Source organism: Cynocephalus volans, chromosome 5 (genome assembly GCF_027409185.1).
Source record: "Cynocephalus volans isolate mCynVol1 chromosome 5, mCynVol1.pri, whole genome shotgun sequence".
Taxonomy (NCBI): Eukaryota; Metazoa; Chordata; class Mammalia; order Dermoptera; family Cynocephalidae; genus Cynocephalus; species Cynocephalus volans.
This window is the reverse complement of record NC_084464.1, coordinates 31,984,169-32,003,924: the sequence shown is the minus strand read 5'-3', so window position 1 is coordinate 32,003,924 and position 19,756 is coordinate 31,984,169.

Here is a 19,756-nt window from a genome sequence, read left to right as displayed (position 1 = left end):
TCATCTCCTATTAACACCACCTAAAAATCTCTTCTTTGTGTTTGTAAATGAGTTCATGTCAGAGGGGCAATCAATTAATGATATTTCATCTCCTGTCTAGCTATTGCTCTAACCTATGTAGGATCTTACCAGACAGATGAAATACACAATAGTAAATAATCTCCAAAACAAGGAATAAATTCAATTTTTGATTAATTCTGATGTCTAAATAGACATGGGTAAGAAAAGATATAGTGCTAATTTTGAAAGCCTGCAAATCAAATACTTCATCAAGAATTACAGAGGTATCCATCGACTATCAAGTTTCTATGCCTTGAGGTGACAATTTATTGTTCCTGTGTGTTTTCTAAATAAAAAACAAGAAAGTTGTTCAAGAAACATATTTGGGATCTTCATGTAGAGCCCTGTTCATCAGGAACCTTGTGAAGAAAATGCCCATTTTGGGTACAGCTCTGTATGTTTGTAACAGTCATGATGGAAATACATTCTTGGAAAAATATTAACTCATATTCAAATAATTTCAATTTTCTTTTTTAGAGTATTCAGGTGGAACTTGTCAGCATTACAAGGGAAAGAAGTCACTCACTAATTAGTGCTGGAGGTGGTGAGTGTGTGTGCATGTGTGTGTGTGTGTGTAGAAGGAGACAGAAATTAAAGAGTAGGCTTTTTCTTTATTTAATTCCCATGTTCCCACACCGCTTTTCCCAGATTTATTTTTCTTTGTGTTTAACTTTCTCAGACATACTAATAAGATCTGATTTTTTCTACAATCTCTTATTTATTTACTTGACTTATAGAAACACAGAACTTTTTTCTCTCATCTTAGTTATAGGTCTATTGGATCGTTGATATATTTAGTCTTTTTTTTTTTTGGACTTTTCTACAGATTTCATAAATTGTAATAGCTCCTTTGGAACTAAGATAGTTTATCACCTCAGTAAATTCTAAATTAAGAGGCTCTTTAGTAGTGCACACTGACAAGATTCAGGAAGTCTTTGTGACTTTTAGAATGGGTCAATGATTGCAAATTATAGGAGGTTCAGAAAGTCCAATGAGGATCTCCTGTCAATGAGGGTCTCCTCTCAAACTATTAAAGGAAAGGGACATCAGTCAAACCAGCAAAAAAAACCTCCTTCCTCTCCCACCCCAAACACACACACACAGAAGAAACAAAAAAACCTCTAAGTGTTGTTGGGATGGTGAAGCAACAAGATCTCTCATGCATTTCTTTGTGGGATGGAAACTTAGGAAAAATTTGGCCAGTGCCTAGTAAGGCTGAGCGTACATATATCCTATGATTCAGGAATGCTATTCTTCTGTATATATGTCCACCATAAATTCCTGCTGATGTGTATCAAAATATGTCTAAGATTTTTCAAAGCAGCATTGTAATGAGCCAAAATATGTGTGTGTATACATTAAAAATGAATGCCCATCTACATCAAATGGATAAATCCATTGTGACATACTCATGTGTATTAGTCCATTTTCTGTCACTTATAACAGAATACCTGAAACTGGATAATTTATAAAGAAATAAAATTTATTTCTTACAGTTTTGGAGGCTGGGAAGTTTATGGACAAGGGGGTGCATCTGGTAAGGGTCTTCTGGGTGGGAACTCTCTACAGGGACTCATGGTGACACAGGCAAACACATGGCAAGGGATGGTGAGAGCCTGTTCATGTGCTCTTCTTATAAAGCCACCAGTCCATGCTTATGATAACCCATTAAACCATCAACCCATTACTCCATGAATGGACCAATCCATTTACGAGGGCACAGTCCTTGCAATCCAATCACCTCTTAAAGGACCCACCTTCTACCACCATGTTGGGGGTTAAGTTCCAACATGAGCTTGGCAGAACTTCAGATCACAGGATTCTGCCCCTGACCATGTCCTTCTCACATACAAATACATTCATTTCAACCTCATAACCTTAAGGTCTTAGCTTGTTCCAGCACCAACTCAAAAAAAGTCCAACATCCATTGTATGAAATTAAAACATATTATCTACTTCCAAGATACAATGGTGGGACAAGCATAGAGTCATATTCCCATTTGAAATGGGAGAAATCAGCCAAAAGAAGGTGGCAACCAGTCCTAAGCATTTCCAAAACCCACAAAGGCAGGCATTAAATTTTGAAGGTGGAGAATAATCTACCTTGATTCCATGTCTGGCATCCTCTGCTCACTGGTGCAGACATTGGGCCTCCAAGTCCTTGAACAGCCCCATCCCTACAACTTTCTTGGGCTCAGGCCATGCTTTAGCTTTTGCAGGCTGGTGTTGCACACTGGTAGCTTACAGATCTGGGGTCTCCATGGTGATCTCACTTCCACAACTCCACTAGGCATGGCCCTAGTGGGTGTTCTGTGCTGCAACTCTGACCCCACATTTCCCTATGGCATTGCTCTAGTAGAGGCTGTCTGTGGTGACATTATTCCTGTGACAAATCTCTTCCAGGGTTGCAAAGCTTTTCCATACATCCTTTGAAAACTTGGTGGAGGCTGCCACCAAGCTCTTGCGTTCTGTCAGCCTGCAGACTTAATACCACATATATGGCATCCAAAGATCCCAGCTTGTATCTTCCAAAGTGAAGGGTCCAGCCACACCTGGAGACATTTTAGCTATGGCTGGAGCAGCTGGAGCAGGTGAAATGTGGGGAGCAGCATCCCAAGGTGGCCCTGGTCAGCCAGCCCATGGAGGCTCACAGACCAGGGCCACTTGAGCCTATTTCCTGAAACCATTCTGTTTTCCTAGACCTCTGAGTCTGTGATAGGTGGGGCAGCATTGAATATCTCTGAAATGCATTTGGGGTCTCTCTTCCATTCTCCTGATGATCCCTTCTTCCTGTACTAATCTTAGCAGATGACTGCAGGGCACATCCTTGATTTCCTCTCCTGAACATACTTTTTCACTCTTTATGTGGAGAGGTTGAGAGTTTTCTGATTTTTTACCCTCTGCTTCCCTTTTAATTATAAATTCTGCCTTTACGTCATGCATTTGCTGCCCAAATCAGAAAATACTGTTAGAAGTAGCCACACAGCTGTCTGAATGCTTTGTTGCTTAGAAATTTCTTCCACTAAATACTCTGATTCATCACTTTGAAATTACACATTCCATAAAACCCTCCAGTATAGACATAATTCAGCTAAGTTCTTTGCCAGTTCATAGTGAGGGTGACCTTTGCCCCAGTTTCCAATAAGGTCTTCCTCATTGCCATCTGAAACCTTCTCAGAATGGCCATTATTGTCCAAATTTCTATCAGCATTCTAGTCACCACCACTTAACCAGTGTCTAAGATGTTGCAAACTGGTCCTGGTCTTCCTGTCTTCCATGCCCTCACTAGAATCTGGGCTTTTTCTAGCCTACTCTTCCAAATTTTTCCAGCCTCTTCTCATCACCCAGTTCCAAAGCTGCTTTCACATTTTCAGGTGTTTGTTATTAGCAACACCTCACTTCTCAGTACTAATTTTCAGCATGGGTTCAATTTCTGTCACTTAAAACAGGATCCCTGAAAATAGGTATATTATAAGAAAATTAAAATTATTTCTCACAGTTTTGAAGTCTAGGAAGCCCAACATCCAGGGAACACATCTGCTGAGGGCCTTATTCTGGGTGGGAACTTTCTGCACAGTCCCATGATGATGCAGGGTAATCACACAGTGAGAATGGCAAGAGCTTTTTCTGTGCTCTCCTTATAAAACTATCACTCTGCATCTGTGATAACCCACTAAACTGTTAACACACTAATCTATTAATGGATTGATCTATTCATGAGGACAGAGCCCTCATGATCCAATCACCTTTCAAAGGCCTCACCTTTCAAGCACCATAATTGGATTTCCTACCCTCTTAACACTGTTACAACGGGGATTGAGTTTCCAACACGTGAACTTTTGGGGGTCACATTTAACCCATAGCATCATGCATGCATTGGAATAGTATGTAACAATAAAAATGAACAAGCTACAATGTACAAAAGAATATGGATCAATCTTAAAGACATACTACTGAGCAAAAGAAGCCAGACACAATGGAACATATTCTATGTGAGTTGAGTTACATCAATGAAAAAAATAGACATAATTCAACCATATTTTAGGTGTACATAATAAAGCCTTAAAAAAGGTCAAAGCAGTAAATATAATGCATTTCAGGGATACTGGTTATAGCTACAGAATGGGAGGCATTTATATTCAAGAAGTGGCAAGTCTGGGATTCTATTATTGACCATGAGTGTGAGTTACGTTGCTGTTCATGTCAATAGTTCAATAAGGTGTACATTTGTTTCAAGCACTTTATCTACTATATTTGATAGTTTAAAATAAAGTACCTGTACTATTTTTTTAATCGGAAACTAAGATTCAATCACAAGTGTTGATGTAAAGAAAGTTTCAGATCTGACTTAAATTTACAAAAGCAAGGACAGCCTCTGCTAATTGCATTTTGCTCTCCACTCACCCTGCTGTGCCTTGTTATTACAGCACATGCGTCGAGATGTGGCATGCTGAGAAGCCTCCTGCAATAGTTTCAGGAGGATGAAAGAAGGTTGGAGAGGAAGCCTTAGGTCTGAGTCTTAGTAGCTGACAGAGGTTAAGTCAGACATTTCATGTTACTATAGCATAGTTGTGTGTGTGTGTGTGTGTGAGAGAGAGAGAGAGAGCGCGAGTGTGAGTGTTCATATGTTAATTCTATGCTAGTGTAATGAGGGAAGTGCTGGAATTCAGCATCAGCCAAGTACTTAGTGTGCCCTTCCACCCCTGACAATAATGAATATAAAATGCTGGTAGTAATAGATAGATTGGAAAAAAAAAAACCCAAAACAAAAACATTTCATCTTGGCATGCGAGAGATTTGAAATCACATTTGGATTCTCAAAGTGCTGTTTGATTGGAGATTAACGTGTGGGTGGATTGACCTTTCTTGTAAGAGCTGTTGTTTTTGCACTAAATGTGTGAAAAACAAATTTCAAATAGCTGCCCTATTGCACTTCTCTTGTGATTCATATTATCACCCTTTTAAATATCTCAGCAATTATGGCACTTATTAAACTCACCGTGGCCTTTTTCCCCTACTCCTCCTCCAAACATTTTTATATTTTTCTTTCATGGGGGTAGAATTTTCTACCAACAGAAAGGTTAGTTTCTTCACATTTTTCCTACTGTCAACATATGATATTTTGATTGACTTGTGTTTGAGTCCCAAGAATGTCTGTTTTAGAAAATAAAGGAAGCTTTTAGGATATTTTGTATAGAGGCTGTTTACTAATTCTTAGGAGAAAAAACACCGTGGTTTTTTTTTTTAGCATTAACATTTATTGGTTATACATTTTCTAAATATAGATTTATCTCATCTTAGTTTTTTCATAAAATGTTTCCTATGTTTTGTCTTGTACATGAGTATGACAATTTTTGGTTGTAACTATCAAGTTACAACAGAGTAGATTTAGGTGCTTGGCAAATTATAAACTTTCTTTAACTGTAAAAATAAAACAGGTGCTCAAAACTGACCTATGCTTTTGGAATCTCTGAGAAACTATATTCCACCCTATAGTGTACTCACTGTGTGGCTCACTTTATTTTAAGCTGTTTTGAGTTGGGGTTGGGGTGAGGTTTGGAAAAGGAAATAATAGTCTTCCAAATCAGGGACAAGTAACTATACCACTCTTTATATTTCTGAGGTTTTTCTATATTTTATGTAGACTTAGATGGAAATAATTTTATTTTCCATCTTGTAGCTGTGTTTGATTATACATACAACATTTATACTTGTATCTCGTTTGAATTCATTGTAAGTATTTGGAAAATATTTAGAAAATATTGGACAGTTCTTATGAGAAATCTTTTACTCAACCTAATCAACTAATAAAAAATAATATATCCCTTATAGCCAGTTTGGATATTTTGATGTTAAATGGTGTTTTTTTTTCAGTCTCATAGCAATATTTTTTTTGAAGACTGGGAAGGGGCAGAAGAAAATGTGAAAAGGCATTAAAATGTTTAAATTTTAATTTTGGAGGTACAAGGTTCTTAAGCAGCATCTGTGCAGAAAGGCTTCCTGTTTTCATGTTTCATCTGTATTATTCACATCATTTTAACAGCACACCATAAAGTATGTTATTCCAATAGCTACATACTGAGTTTATTCCAGGAGAATCTTTACCTTTGAAAATTAATTTGCATTGTCTTGTTTTCCCTAAGGCTGACTTATAAAAGCAGTATTCCCTTAGTTGGTTCCCTTTCTTTTCATAAACTACCTGGGAAGAGATTAGGTGAGTCACCTTGCATTTAAAAATGGCCCCTTGTTCCTGAAGAATCATATGGACTGAGCATATACTGACTTTAAATAGTCTTATGAGCAGATTGATAGTATATTTGTACTGTTGAAAAAGGATCTCACTGGGGATTTGTACAGACTCAATCAGAAAATAGACAGAAGTATGCATATTCTTTAGGGTCATTGGGGAGTATAAGTAAAATGCCATCCAACCAGACAGTGGCTGCCCGGAGCAATCCACACTTTTGCCATTTGGTAGAATATGAGACAAAACTGAAGCAACCAACTTCCTGTGGCCCTGCTGCCACTCTCGAAAAGTGGCTCCTTTGATGGTGGCTTTTGTCATCTGTAAGCATGCCCCACCACTAGCATCAGGTTGGAGTTTATCCTGGCTTCCTCAAGATTTTCAAAGTCATGCCGACTAACTTACTCCAAACGTTCTTAGCAGAAACACTGAAGGTAAATATGGACGACAGAAGAAGGAGGTAAGATCTAGGAGAGTTTACGTGCATTTCAACATTAACTAAACCAAATTTGAAACCTGTGTGAAAACCCAAGTCCAGATTGAGTTAACAACAGACAATGGGAGGTGCAGAGTTATGCATGGGCTGGGGAGGGTGGTGAGTTACAGGGATGTAGATAGTGTAGGGAGAAGAGTAATAGACTCCGAGGAGCATCTTTTAACCCTTCTAACATAAACTTTCTTGATCATGAGCTTAAAGATACTTGAAAGGATGCCTCCCATGCCATGATTCAGTCTGGCTTCTCTAGGCAGTGCATGTCGACTGGTGTAGGTAATGGGGTGTGTTACACAGGAGTGTACAAACACTTTGCAGTGCTGGCGGGATGAAGATGGGACCTCGGTAATGCAGTAAGTATTGCTGTTGGGGATATTCCTGTTTCCATCCTTATGTATATGTACATATAGTTTGATATCAACACACACACACACACACGCGCGCGCAAGCACGTACGCACTCCCAAACTCCTTGGTGGCGACACAGAAATTTTCAAGATGCCAACGAAAAGTGGGTAGAACACACATTCCATTTCTTATTACTGGGTACATATTTGTTAGTGGCAGGGTGCCTGAGGTGCCGGGTCTGCTCTGCTCCTGGGGGTAAACTTTGGGTCGTCTGTTTGAGGTGAGAGGCTTAGGTTGACTGGTGACCCATCTCAGCCTGTGCAGTTGACTAATAAGCATTTGTCTTCTAACCAAGTGTTGAACTCCATCCAGGTCTGTGGAAGGCTATCCTATTTCCCCTCAGGACTCATGGCTCAAACGAGTTTCTCCTTGCTTTCTATAATGCATAAAGGGATTAAAAAAATTCTGAAAGTTTGCTGGCACCTTTCTCTGGAAGGAAGTACAGTAGGTCCTTAGAAAGATGCTCATAAATCTTGAGAGTGAGAGTCCTGACTGTACAGGAGCAGTTTCACAATAGAGAAATTTTGGCAATGAGGATGGAGGGTGTGTGTCTTGGTCCCCCTGCCACAGACCCTGGTTTCCCTGCAAGCAATTCCAGAACTTTTTCCTTCTTCTAGTTCTGTGGTTGCAAAACTGGGAGCCAGAATAATGGGGGGAGTGAGAGGGACCACTCATCCCTCTGCTTTGAAAACTAGCAGGAGAAAGTTGAGCACAAGTATTGGGGCTCGTTGGATACCGTTTTTCATTAGAGCTACAGAAGATGCTTTATTTTGAGTCCACTTTTGAATTTGCAATCTTGCATATCATAGTGCTGGATCTGTGGAACAACCCAAGGTTAGTTGGTCTTCAGCGAAATGTTAAAATAAATGTCTTGTTTGGGGGGCTTGAGGCTTGTACTTATGTTCTAATTTTTTAAATGCCTTGTGTTCTGTTTGGTGCCACCCCAATTTTTGAGATGACTAATCATTCCATGTAGCCAGGGATCCCTCTTCAGAGAGGTGAAAACATCAGAAAACAAAACCACAGCTATTTTTAGGATGTAAAGATAGCTGAACAGGGAGATCTTGTTGCTGAGAAATCCAGTTGCCGAGACTTTAATGATAGATGGTTGAGTATTTTTATTTCTGGGTAAGAGAGATATTTTGGGGCAAGGAAATCTTGGTGAATTATACTATTTTGGAACACTGCCTTTATCTACTTATACGGTTAGTCCTGGTCATGAATGGGATGTATTCAAATGGATGGTATTGCTAGCAAGTGAAATGAGGGTATCAAAAGTGTCTGCGATTTTTTCCCATGGTCAGCTGAAAACTACTCTTCACTTAATTTTTCTTTTTATTTTATCAACAGTCTCTAAAATGCTTTCTAGGGTTATACAAAATGATAATTAACAAAGGTAAGAGTAAATGAGATTTGAAAAGTGCTTGGGCCACACTGAGACAGGTAGTTCCCTCTAAGGAGATGCTTAACAGGAGTCATCAGCATCATGACCACAGTCAACCTCTTCCTCACCACTACCACCATCAATAATAACAGTTTGCATTTAAATGGCACCTCTTTCTAGAGATGTCAGCGTCTGACAGATGATCTGCTTGTTCTCACAACATCTTGTTGATGACAGAGGGCAGTTGTGGTTTGAGAAATCCCTATGATTATCACTCTCCAGAGTCTGGCTGTCTAGGCATGCTGAAGCCTCACTTCTCCCTCCTTGACTTTTTGGTCTACCTGGAGCTATGTAGCAGCAGTTCAGTGATTGGGAAGAACCATGTGACCGCAAGTCTGTGAAGAGCAGAACTGTCTGTCGTCTATTCACACTCATCTTGGGGACTGGTACACTTGATCTCAGCTCATTCCGCCTGTCTACTCCCTGACCTCTTCTTTTCTTTTTCTTTTTTCTCAATAATTTGTCTTTCTTTTTCTTTCTCCTTTCTTAGTGTTATACTGACTCCCCCATCTCTATTCTCTTTCTGTTTTCATTGGCTAGTTCATATCTCTATTGTTTCTTAGTTTGTCTTGTCTTGGAAGTTTGTACAAGATAAATTAGGGACCTAGAGATACATGCAGGGAAACAGCTTTTGAACTTTCAAAAGTGGGAAAGGAAGTACATTGCTCCATTTCAGGTGTACATGTTTTCTTTTGTAGATTGTTCTCAGCCTTTGGTGACTATGACCATGTATTTAGTCACTTGGTTAGGTGGGAGTGACTGATTTCTTTTGTAGTTCAGCTCCCTTGTTCTCCCTCCATTAAGGTTTCATAGAAATGGGAATGGGAGAGGAAATTTTGAGGGTTTCAAAGCAGAGCTTTTGGTGTGCGTGCATTCAAAGGGGAGGTAAGAACTGAGGGCTCTGCACTGTCAAGTGTGCCTCCAAACTTGTAGAATAATAACCAATAGCTCATGTTCATCGAGCACATGCTATGTATAGGCCAAGCACTGTTGTAAGCACGTTACATACTCTAATGCAGAGCAGGTGTGGTCAACTCTGTATTATTCAATTACCTGCACTACTCTGTGAACTCCTTAGTTTCTGCCTTTTTTTAATTTGCTTTATTTTTTCTGAGTTCTTGGTACAAATTTCTTTTCCTTAATTTTAAAGTCATCATGACTAAAATATAATGGCAAGGACTCATGCACACCTTGGACGAGATCTCCAAGGTCACTCACGATAGACTGTCAGAGTGGAAAGATGTTTCTGTGGAAGGCAAATTGTATAGCAGCATTCAAGAATTAAATTAGGCAATAAACATGAGCCGGTCTCTACTTAAAATATTCTTTCTTGTCTATCATTTTTAGTATTTCTGAAGATATTATAAAAAGAATCATTCTTTGGTAAAAATTGAAGTTGTCTATGTTTTGATAGCCCCAGTAAAATGAGAAAGAATTGGTTAAATCACTCTGGTAAAGTGTTTTCTGCGGCTATGGATAGGTGGTACCAGTGTGGGGTACAGGTAAATAAATGGCCTTGCCTTTAGCTGGAGTTTATTCTGGCCACTGTCAAAGCAAAGGGCTTCTCTTCAGGCATATGTTTTTGCAGATATATTCATTTGTGAGGAAGAAAAAATCTTCAGTACATGATCAGATATTGCAACAATCTCCTGTTTTTGAAAAAGTGGTACATTTTATAAAAATAAAACAAAACAACACACAGAAACCCAAAGCATCTTTGAAATATAAGAATTTTTCTTTTATTGGTTGAAATATAAGAATTTTTTCTACACGATAGAAACTTGGTTCTCTTAGCCTCTACCAGGGACATGTTTTGATGTTCTCCTCTTTACTTCTTTAAAAAATAACCTTTTATATTCCAGTGCTTGTGAAAAATACCTTTGATTTTCACTTGGTCTCTTTCACTGAATTGGAAAATTTGGTTCCATTCTCTTAGCAGGTAAATAGCCTTAAAACCATTCATGGTTTTGTCTGGGTAGTGAAGAGCTGAAAAGCATTACATATGTTCCGAGTTAAGAGAGGCCAATCTTTTGCTGTTTTCAAGTGGTTCCTTCCCCTCCCCTCTTCTATTAAGGGCTCAACCACAAAGGAGCTTTAATCAGCTTCATTGATTTAAAGCTAATTTGCACTTGGCTTCAAGGTTAAGGTCCACAGCACAAGCTGGAGATCTTTAAATCAGAAGTCAGAATGAAAAGCCTTAGGTATATCGCATTGTCCACTGTGCGTAAGAATGACAGCTCTTGATGGCTGTGAATTAACTATTGGGAAAAAAGGCACAAAGCCAGTTTTTCTTCTGTGTTAATATAACCTCTGCTAGCAGAGTTACACAGCATTGCTATCAACATTTCTGCTTCATCATGTAAATTGATGGAGTTGGCTGAAAATACTTCGGTATTGTGATGTTTGTAGCCATCAATTTCTGCTTGGTTTCAGTTAGATTTCAACCTAATTGCCAAACTGATTCCATCTGTAATAACTTATAACATTTATTTTTCCCAAAGGGAAAAAAAATGTCTTGTCTGTATTCTGCAATTAAGAAGGTGATGAAATATTCAGTGTATGTCTCTACACTAACTAAATTCTTTTGTTAACTTTATCAGATAAACTATAAAATATTAACCAGGCTCCTTGTTTGAGCATGTGCAGATGGCATAATATTTACCAGGCATATTTTTAATACACATTTAATTTTATAAATTGAATTAACTATTACATGGCTAGCTTTTCTTTCTCTTTTCCAAATTGATGCAACAAGCATCCGTGTTGTTGGCTGTACGTGCTGCACTAGAACATTTGCGTATAATTACATAAGCTTAGCTGTGTATATAATAAATAACATTTTCTTCAAACTTCACACAAAATCAAATCAAGCAGAAATAATGCTATTTTCTAAGCAAAATTATGGTGAATAGCAATGTGTGGATTCTTTGCCTTTTTTTTTTTTTTGACAGCTTAGTTTTTAAAATTTTCCAGAACATTTAAATAGGTAGGTTAATTTTACCCACCTCTCTTATCCTTCTTCTCCATACAAGTTACCCTCAATATCCATGGCCATCGCCATATTCTTTCTCTCTGCCACTCCCAAATGTACTAATTTAATGACCACATAATACTTCAAGCAGATTTTCTCTGAATGTTGTTTGGAATGAATCAAGGTCAAATTCTAAATCATGGTATAAAGCTCATTTTAATTAAAAGCCATAAAAACCTTAAAAAGCAACCAACCAAACCAAAACAAAAACCTAGTGAACAAAATGCTCGGTTATTGGTGAGCTGCTAAAGTATCTAAATGGGTCTGCCTGCAGAGCACTGATTCCTATAAGGAATGAGATTCCTCATTCAGTGCCTACAAGGAGCTCAAGCTCTATCTAGTGATGAGAAATACACAAAAGGGAAGATTTACAACCCAGAGGGATACCTGTTATATTGGAGATGCACTGTAGGGATTGGAGAAGAGAGGGCATATGGCTAATTCTAGGAGTCAGGGATGATGTTATGAAAGAGATAATTTTGCTGAGATTTAAATGGTTGCCCATGTGGACAAAGGGTCTGCAGAGCAGAAAAAACATTCTAGGTAGAGGGAAGAGCATATGTAAAGTGATGAATGTATGAGTACCAGGAAGACTGTGCAAATGCATAGAGTATGAAGTAAGGGGTGATGGGAAAAGAAATGAGGGGGGAACTCCCGGCCTAAACCCCAGGGGTGAAATTAGGATGTACATGCTCATGTCATAGTTCAGTGGCCCATGCAGCCATGGGAGTAGGAGAAGCTGGCAACTGCATGATGGCAGACAAAAGGCAAACAGTGGAGAGGACAGAGCCAGGAATGGTGACAATTCCCTGAGGTCTCCAGAAATAACTTAGAGACCTGAATTTTGGAAAAGAATGGAATTCAGCTATGAGAAGGAGGGGGCGAGTGTGGATATTCAAAGTAACTCATTTTGAATATGGGATCTTATTATGTACCACAATTGGTGAGCAGGAACTCAGAGCTATATGCATGAATCACATTCAAGTTTACCCAAAAGTCAAAGTCATGGAATCTGATTTAATCCTGTTTCACTATGCACTCAAAAGTAGTTTGGAGAGTCCCTCATCCCCCTTCCCCATTAATTGATTACCAAACATAATTACCTGAAATATCATACAGTGTAAAATTGCCAGTCCCTACAAAGAGTGAGCATTCCCACTCATAACCAGTAGTATGTAGTTAAGTTGAGAAAATTCAAGTCTTTTTTTAAGGGAAGAGGTAGTGTTGGGGAGGTGGGGGATAGAGGTGAATAAAAGCCTCTAAGATAGATTTCACTGGAGTTGAGGACACAAAGCATGAATACATCACATTTTACACTTGATCTTAGCCAAAAGGCGGAGAAGCGATTACATCACATTTTAAATAACAAAAGCATTAAATTATTAAAAAGAAAACAATTTAGCACGAGAGGGGATAGCTGCAGATGCAAAGGGGGTGCTTACAACACTGAGGCAATATCACTGCATCTACTTATTTTAGAATGTATCAGTCCATAGTAATGTTGACAACCCACTTCAATTTGTACATGTAAGTTAAACATAAAACACACGTTTCATAGATAAGCTGAGACAATAACGATGGGTTATCTCAAGTGAAGAAAGGCGGATGAAACTAAAAAGACATTTGTGTAATAGAAGTACAGTGCAAAACTGGATTGAAGCTAAAATTTGTTCACACAGAGAAGCAGGGGCATGCAAAATGACTGAATTCCTGAAAAAGCCATAGGGTGAGTTTGGGGAAACATTGTTTTAACATTACCTTTTACTCATAGCATTTTAACATAAAAACATCAGTTTTTAATTCCTGGGACAATTAATATAATCTCCCTCTACCACATTTAATTATTCAGAGTATTATTGGCATGTTCATCGCTATCTTTCCCCAGGGCAGCCCCAGGCCAAACTGTGACGAAGACTAATGTTCAGCTCCCCCAGCCTTCCCTTTCAATGCCTTTCTCGGCTTTAATGGTGGTTGCCACCCACTTAGAGCTCAGAGTTCTTACCACCTCTCTTACATCCCCTATGGACATCTGCTCTAGGAAAAACAAACAAGCAAATGTGTTCACACGGAGGTGCTAAAATGTGAGAAGTTTAATTTTAACTCTCTCTGCGGGGCATTCATGTTATCACCATGGACAGAGTCTTTAGCTACAGGAAGGGCATTGGCTTGTATTTTGAGGATTCAGCTAGTTTAGGGAAGAAACAGTCTGAGCAGGTGCTGATTTTTCCTTCACCCCTCAGCTCACATTATGGATATAGTCAACTCCTAGACCTACCACCGTCATTGCATTTTATCTGCATTGTGACAACAGCCTTCCAATTGGTCTTTTCATTCTTCGAGATTTTCCCCATAACAGGACCCAGTAAACTAAAAAATCATATAAGCACGTATTGGGGTTCAGGACACACTACTCCCAAATATTTTAAGCCAAAAGAATTTGAGAAAACTGCAAAAACACGAAGGTCTCTCTGAACTTCACTCCTCATTCTCCCTAAAGCAGGTCATAAAACTCTCTTGTGAGCAGTATGTCCCTTTACGCAGAAGAAAGGAATATTCTTATTTCTGAAGACAAAGGGCCTTCAGCCATAAACCTAGGATGGGTGAAGAAAAGATATTTTTCCTCCCCTTCGTGTGTGCCAGAATAATAGTCAAATTACTCCCCTTACTCTGTTGCTCCTTCAACTACTGCTTTGACTAGAGTCCCTCTTCTCTCTCTTTTCGCTACTGTCCAAGCCAATGCTTACCTGCTATATCCCAACTCTGCCCTATGATCTCACTTTGCCATTACCTTTCCTCTAATCAGTGCCTGTTGTTTCAGAATATAGACTCACTTTACCCAGCCATTTCCTTCCTAACCCTGCTCATCCTGACCAATCGATTTTTCTGTACAGTTTTATCACTTTCTTCAAGCTTAAATGGCTTATTACTAGTTATTTCCTCATGTGTTGCTTTGGAGGTATAATTTTAAATATTGCTACTGGCTTCCAGTTTTTAGTGAGTGAGGAATAAAAAATGTCATCATGATAGCTTCCATGTATCTACAAGCTAGATATTTTTCATACATTATGAATAATCCCACCAGGCAGCTGTTATTATTCCCAGTTTGTAAATGAGAAAACCGAGGCAAAGAGAGGTTAGGAAACTTGACCAAATTTAGCTAGCGAGTGGCAGAACCAGGATTTCAGTCCCACACCCTTTGTTGAAACTGCCTTGTCACCCCCTTCATAGCTTTAAGACTTGTACTGATCTGGGTAGGGCGCAGGCTTGCTTTTGTTGTCAAGGCTTTCTTTTATGAGTCCTGAAAGCCTAGTAAACATGACTTTCTTTGGACCTGCTCTTTAAAATTAAAAATGGAAGATTTAGATACTGTTAATGTGACAGACATTTGCAAGCACTGTTTAATTCACCTCACTCCAGTCTCTGGTCACATGATGGTAATATAATTTCGCTCGATTACAGCCACATGAGAAAATGACAACCTGATGCCCTGCGATTGGAGTCCTACAGTTAAATTCCCCCACCTCCATTTGGTAGATTTATGCTATAATATCATTAAAATTTATCTCATAGCATCAAAAATAAAGAAATTGTTTGTGGTAGTTATTATACACTTATACTTATTGATCACATATTGACGTACAGTCAAACTTGTCTGGGTTAAGCCAAGGATAGACTGACTAGGAGATAAAATTAAAAGGGATAAAATAAAACACTTTAATTGCATTTGTGGCCAAGGGACCTACATTATACAGCAACCAGCGTGTAACAGTGTACTTCATGTTCCGTGATTTACCTTGCTGATAATTGCTTTGCACTCCTAATAAATTAACCCACAGAAAATCCATTCATCTGCATCTTCTTTTTATGCAGAGCTAGAGGAAAAAGGACCAGTATAGCAATTTGAGTGGCAATCATGCACTGATTGTGGCAAAGAAAGTAGCATGGTGAGAGTCTTAAGCATTCTGAAAGCATTTCTTTGTAAGAAAAGAGGAAGGAAAAAAGAAGAGAGGGCTTTTGCTAATTAAGTTCTGTTTTTTGTCTCTTTTGCTATGGAGCCTATATTATATTCTAGGTCAAAAATTCTTGTTTAATACAGTATTTTTTGGGTGGATATTTTATTTTAATATCCTTAATTTGTTTTCTATAAGTATTCATAGAAAATTCTCATTGTTATGTTTAAGATTCCTGGAAAGAACATGTTAATATGTTATCTGTATACCTATGAGGTTTCTTACATATTCCATAGTAAATCTTTATAAGCTGCCCATTTTTTGGTTAGACTGTAATCAAAATCATTTTTAATACTTTATCTACTTTTATTCTAATGCTTTATGTACTTTCAATACTCTATGTTCTGCTTAGTGCCTTGATATATATCGCTTAGCTCTTTTGATCCTCACAGCCAACATAGTAACATGTAGAGTGACTGAGTGAGGGGACAGGGTTTCTGCTTTCCACCCTGCCACTAAATTGGGTATCATATTGGCCTATTGTTTTACTTATCTGAGTATCAGGATTTTTTTTGTTTTATCTTAACATAAGGAGATTATAGAAAATGACTTCTAAGGTCCTTTCCAAATTCCAGGATCTGCAGAAAGAAATATTGTGGTGATTAAGGTTCACAGAGGCAAATGACTTCCCCAGTTTTGCAAGATGGGTAGGTGGGAGGAGAAGGACAAGAATGAATTCTGCTTCCAGACTGACCCACCTGCAGAAAAGAACTAAAAATGCTGTTTTTAAGAGACACTTTAGATGCATCAATGAGCTGGCAAGAAAATAAGAATTTTCTCAGTGCAGTGTTGCCAGAAAAGAAAATATATGAAATCCAGTTGAATTTGAATTTCAGATAAGTTTTTAGTTACGAGTATGTCCCAAATATTGCATGGAACACAATTATACCAAAATTTTATTTGTTAATCTGAAATTTATGTGTAATTGAACATTCTGTATATTTTTGTTAAATCTGACAACCTACTCAGAAGCTGAGAACTAAATGGAAGCAAGGATATGGCGAGGTAAACTAGCACAAAAGCTGCTTTCACTGTAAAGGTATTTGCTGAATCCAGATGACCTTGAGTGCTGACGTTTTAATTCCCACAGAAGAGGGGAGGGGAAAGGAATCTATTAGGAGATATGTTGATAAAATTGGGACCCCAAAAGGCTATATCTTCACTGTATAGTTAACTTGAATTAAAACTGGTTCTTGTCCTGGATTGTAAGTGTGGAAACAGGTAGCATTGACAATAATAACAATTTTCCTGTCTCAAACCTCAGTGCTGGCTGAGGGTAAGCAGGAAGTTTACCCCGAGAGTTCATATCTGAAATTTATACCTGGATGATCTCAATAACCTCCAGCCAATAATTTAATTTAAAATGAACCTTGGTTAACAATATGACCAGGCATCTAGAAGAAGTAAAGACAAATCTCTTGGTAAAATCCCACATTTAACCCAGTCCTCAAAAAATTCCCATTTATAAGCATCCAAGGAAGATAAGCTCATGTAAGGGAGAAAAGATTTCTCACCCATCACAAGGTTCATGGCTGAAATCCTTGTAACAAAAGATAGATTAACAAGAGAAAAGCACGCAAATTTATTTAACATAAGTTTTATATGGGAGCCTTTAAATGAAGACCCAAGGAAATGGGAAAATCTACAGATTTTTATGGACAGTCATGCAGAAGAAGTTTGATTGGAGAACAAAAGGTTATGATCTAATGGTAATAAACTGAGGGGAACTTAGCAAGACCTGTTTGTTCAGATTCTTATTGGCATCTTCACGTCTTTATTTCTTTCCTTAGCTTACAGAAAGAACTCTGGAATGAGGATCTTATGATCTACCTTAGAGGAAGTTCAGAAAATTCTTTTATGGCCTACTTCAGAGGTGCATGGGAGGATAAGTTCAGAGAGACCTCCCTGCTTCTGCTTTTTTTCAAATGCCAAGGTGCTATGTTTTGGGGTAGCATGTCCTAAACCGTGTCACTCACACACAAATAAAACATACAAAGAAATGTGGCACTGTAAATGAGCCTTGGTGTAAACAAAGGTTGATAGAAACCCAAAGACTTTAGGTATTGAAATTATCAGACAGGTAATATAAAATGTATATTATCAATATGCTTAAAGAGATAAAAAGGGGATTGAAAATGAGCAACAGACTTAACAATAATCAAGTAGATTTTAAAAATTAGTATTAAATAAGCAATATCTGAAAGTAAACATTTAACAAATGTTACAAGCAGAAGTTTAGGTTTGTGAACATTAGGATGTATGAAGACATGATATTTTTGAAAAGTATTTGTAATACAGAATAAGGAAAAACAGATGAAAAATAAGAAAAAGGTAAATTGGGGGTTCTTAAAGAAAGAGAGAATATGGAAGAGAGGCAACTGTTAAAAAATGGCTGGGAATTTTTTAGAAATGTTTAAGGTCACCAATTCTCAGACCCACAGACCATGATAAATGCCACAGGATAGTTAAAAAGAAATTCATACATGGAGATTTTAGAATGAAAACTCAGGACACCAAGGACAAACAAAAGATCTTAAAAGTAAGCAGAGAGAAAAAGATATACACACACAACCACCCACCCACACACACAGTTGGCCCTTTGTGTCTGCAGGTTCCATGTCCAAGGAGTCAACCAACCATGGATCAAAAATATTTGAAAATCATAAAAAATAGCAATAAAAAATAAAATAAAACAACAATACACTATAACAACTATTTACATGATATTTACATTGTATTTGGTACTATAAGTAGTCTGGAGATGATTTAAAGTATACCAAAGGATGTGTGTAGGTTATATGCAAATACAACTCCATTTTATATAAGACACTTGAGCATCCACGGAATTTGGTTTCTATGGGGGGGGTGTCTTGAAGCTAATCCCCTGTGGATACCAAGGAACAACTATGTGTGTGTGTGTGTGTGTGTGTGTGTACTAGACAAAAGAAAATTGAGATAGTCACATTGATATTAGGAAAAAATAGACATTAAGTCAAATGGTTAACTAGAGATAAAGAGTGATTATGTGATAAGAAGTTCTAGTTAACAAGAAGTTGTATGTGTGTTTATGTGTATGTGTATTGAACTTATATGTGTTTAGTAATCAAGCTTCAAAACATATACAGCAAAAATTGACTGAGCCAAAAGGAGGAATTGATAACTAAGTTATCCTTATAATAGGAAATTTAAAATCTTGTCTTAGTAATTGCTAGATCAAGCAGATAAAAAAATTGGTAAAGGTAGAGAAGATCTAAAGAGCATAACTAACAAGGACTAATTGTAAATTCCATATTTCTCTCAAGCAGTCATAAAAAAAAATAGACTATATACTGGGCCTTAAAATAAGATTCAACAGATTTCAAAGGATTGATTTCATTCAGGTCATTCTTCTGAACACAAAACAATTAAGTTAAATATTAAGAAAAACTATAACCAACAAAACCATAGACACTTGAAAAATAAAACACATATTTCTAAGTAAAGCATGAGCAAATAAAAAATTGTAATAAAATTAGAAAATATTTAAAATAGAACAAAAGCAAAAATACTATATATCATAATTTATGGGATATAACTAAATTGACGCATAGAGGAAAGTTTATACATTGAAATGCTTATGTTAGAAAAGGAAAATACTTGTCATTAATTTTCTAAGATTTTAACTTTGAGACTAAAGGGAAAACCCAGCAGAATATAGCTAAAAATATAGATCAAGAGCAAATTATAATAAAAAGGAAAACAAAAATAGAATAGGATCCACAAAGCCAAGTATTTATTCTTTGAAAAGACAATCCACTGACCAAATTGATCAAGAAAAAAGAGAACACAAAAATAATAATTTTGGAATAAAAGAGGCCATTACTGCAGAGTCTGTATATATTCAAAGAATAATAAATGACATTATGTCTACACGCAAGTATTATATGACCTTGAAAAATTTCCCAAAAAGAGATTTACCATAATTAATACAATAGGAATAGATAGCCACAATAATTCTTTAACCATTAAAGAAATTGATGCAGCAGTTAAAAATCTCCCCTTTGAATGAAAAACAAAGAAAGGAAAAC